This window comes from Myotis brandtii, unplaced genomic scaffold (assembly GCF_000412655.1).
Source record: "Myotis brandtii unplaced genomic scaffold, ASM41265v1 scaffold502, whole genome shotgun sequence".
NCBI lineage: Eukaryota > Metazoa > Chordata > Mammalia > Chiroptera > Vespertilionidae > Myotis > Myotis brandtii.
This window is the reverse complement of record NW_005369142.1, coordinates 887743-890548: the sequence shown is the minus strand read 5'-3', so window position 1 is coordinate 890548 and position 2806 is coordinate 887743. Positions and strand designations below refer to the sequence as shown.

General features: G+C 44.6%; 1 long non-coding RNA gene across 1 annotated transcript in view; it reads right to left on the bottom strand.

Annotated features, from left to right (window-relative positions):
• Positions 1-583: 583 nt before the first annotated feature.
• Positions 584-2806, bottom strand: part of LOC106727933 — a 6700-nt gene continuing 4477 nt past the window's right edge. The window contains exon 2 of the long non-coding RNA XR_001364168.1: positions 584-1396. This is a non-coding gene — a long non-coding RNA (uncharacterized LOC106727933). The remainder of the gene's footprint in view (positions 1397-2806) is intronic.

Here is a 2806-nt window from a genome sequence, read left to right as displayed (position 1 = left end):
GGTGGTGGTCCCCACTGGGGTGCCTGGCCAGTCTGGGTGAGTGGCTGAGGGCCTTTTTCAGGCTGGCCAAACCCCCCGGTGACAGAAGCTCCCAGCCTCTCCTTTTTTTCTTTTTTTTATTTATTCTTGGATTTATTTACCTTCTATAATTGAAACTTTGTAGCCTTGAGAGGAGCTCAGAGCCAGCCAGGGCGGGGAGGAGGGAAGCCTCCTTTTCTCTCCAGCTGGCTGAAAGCAGGTATCTGGGGTTTATTTACCTTCTCTAATTGAAATTTTGTTGCTTTGATTGGAGCTCAGAGCTGCCCGCAGCAGGCGGGAAGCTTGGCTTCCTCCATCATTGGGGCAACCAAGCCTCCTGCTTGCTCCAGCTCCATGGCTGCCGGCCGCCATCTTGGTTGGGTTAATTTGCATACAGTCGCTCTGATTGGCTGGTGGGCGTGGCTTAAGGCATAGCAAAGGTATGGTCAATTTGCATGTTTGTCTTTTATTAGTGTAGACTAGAGACCTGCTGCAACTTTTTACAGCAAGGATTCAGGATCTGGAGAAGGGGCTGCACATAAACAGATATACTAGACAAGAAATATAAGTTTAGGAGGCATGGGGGGAGCCAGGCAGAGACCTTACTCTCCAGTGGAGAGGTCCCCTGACTTTTCGGTCCCCTTTGCTTTTTATTTACTAGAATACACATTTGCCCTTTAGGAATGTAAACAAGCATATCAAAGATAAGGTTTGGTAATCAATAAAAAATGATCAAGTGAGGGGATTGCCATGAGCCCACCATTGTCTCGACAGAACAATTGGTACATAGCTTTTAGCCCTTGCTAAAGCCCAAGGTCCACCAGCCTTCTGTGTTCCCTGCTGCACTTTCATGATAGTGTAGACAATGGGTAGCTTCCACATATCCCCCTTTTTTGTTTTTTTTAATAAATTTTGAAAGATATATGCCGCCTGAAGAGCTTAAGTCCTTTTAAGACTTTTAGATTCAATGAAAAGGATTGAGTTCTTTCATGTCTTTTAAAATTGCTGCCAGGCATCAAAGGAACTAGTTTGCATCAAGCTCCTTTCTGGGCCATTAGTTCTTTGAATCCTCTTCCAAATCACTGTCCCCTGTGACATGACAGCAATGATATTCCAGTTCTGGATGGTGGACAAATGGTGGGCAATGACAATGCAGGTCCAACTTTCTCTGGCTTTGTCCAGGGCAACATGCACTGATTCACAGCTGATGACTGCTAGCATGGCAAGGCGTCTTTACCATCCCCCATCTCTGGACTATTTCTCCTCTGTTTCATCAGTGTGTTCCTTGGGGCCACTGCTATCTGTGGTTGGAGTAGTCTGGTCAGTTCCTCTCTCAGATCCATTGTTGCAGGAATCTGCACTGGCTTGGAGGAATTTTCTGGAAATACACAAGCATATCCTCAACCAAAGGTTAATAAAGGGACCCTTCTATAAACTAGACTTGGGATCTTTTCATTTAACCAAACTATTTTCCTTTGGCTTATTCTGACACCAGTGTAATTTCATGGGTGTCTTGCCATCAGCATTACAAGTGAAAAATTTAAAGTGAAAAAATTAAAAGTAATTAAGGCTTGATGTAGTTTACTTATAGGAGATTACTCCACTATTCCCTCATTTTTTAAAAATATATTTTTATTGATTTTTTACAAAGAGGAAGGGAGAGGTATAGAGAGTTAGAAACATCAAAGAGAGTGAAACATCAATCAGCTGCCTCCTGCACACCCCCTACTGGGGATGTGCCCGCAACCAAGGTACATGCCCTTGACCGGAATCGAACCTGGGACCCTTATGTCTGCAGGCCGATGCTCTATCCACTGAGCCAAACAGGTTAGGGCCCCCTTTTTTGTTTTAACATGTAAGGGGGACAATTTTTTTTTCTTGCTGTACAATATTTTGGCTTTTGAAAATTCTGCAATGCAGCCTTGATATCTTTTAATTCAATTCTTTGCACAGACGTATGACTGGTCTGGATGACTTGGTCTGAATTCATTGCATGATAAGCAGCTTTATTATGCAATGAACCATCAAAAAAAATAGTTAATGCTCCAGGAATAGGTTCCTGCCTAGTACAACTAAGTTCCCCTGAATATTCACTTATTTCAATTTGCCAATTTAAATCAGTCTGAAATAAGGCTTATTTTCTAACTTCATTTGTCCTTGGGTGTGGACAGTAAATGACACTAATTGAATTTCTGCTACCAGTCTTTGAGTATATTGACATAAGCTTTGTTAGGGACACAGAATGCAAACTATTTACTTTTCTTTTTGAGGCCTAATACATTGACTTTTATTTTTAGTTTTCCAGATATTTGAAGGGAATCTCCTTCCCCCCCGCCCCCAGAGTAATTTCAAGGCCACATTTAGGGAGTTTCTTTTAAAAAACCTTTCTATTTCTTTTAAACAGAGTAATGAACTTGGTTGCTTTTCAGATGCCGGCCAATACTGTAATGCATACATATCAAGTAAAAGTAAGTCTCTTTTTACTTATGGTGTCTTATTAATGACTAGAGGCCCGGTGCACAAAAATTTGTGCACTCGGGGGGCGGGGGGAGGGGGGTCCCCCAGCCCGGCCTGTGCCCTCTCGCAGTCTGGGACCCCTCGGGAGATAACGACCTGCTGGCTTAGGCCTGCTCCCGGGTGGCAGAGGGCACGCCCAATTCCTAGGTGCAGCCCCTGGTCAGGCTCAGAGCAGGGCCGATTGGGGAGTTGGGGCACCGCCCCGTCATGCACAGAGCAGGGCGGATCGGGAGGTTGCAATGCCACCCTCAGTCACGCTCAGGGTAGGGCC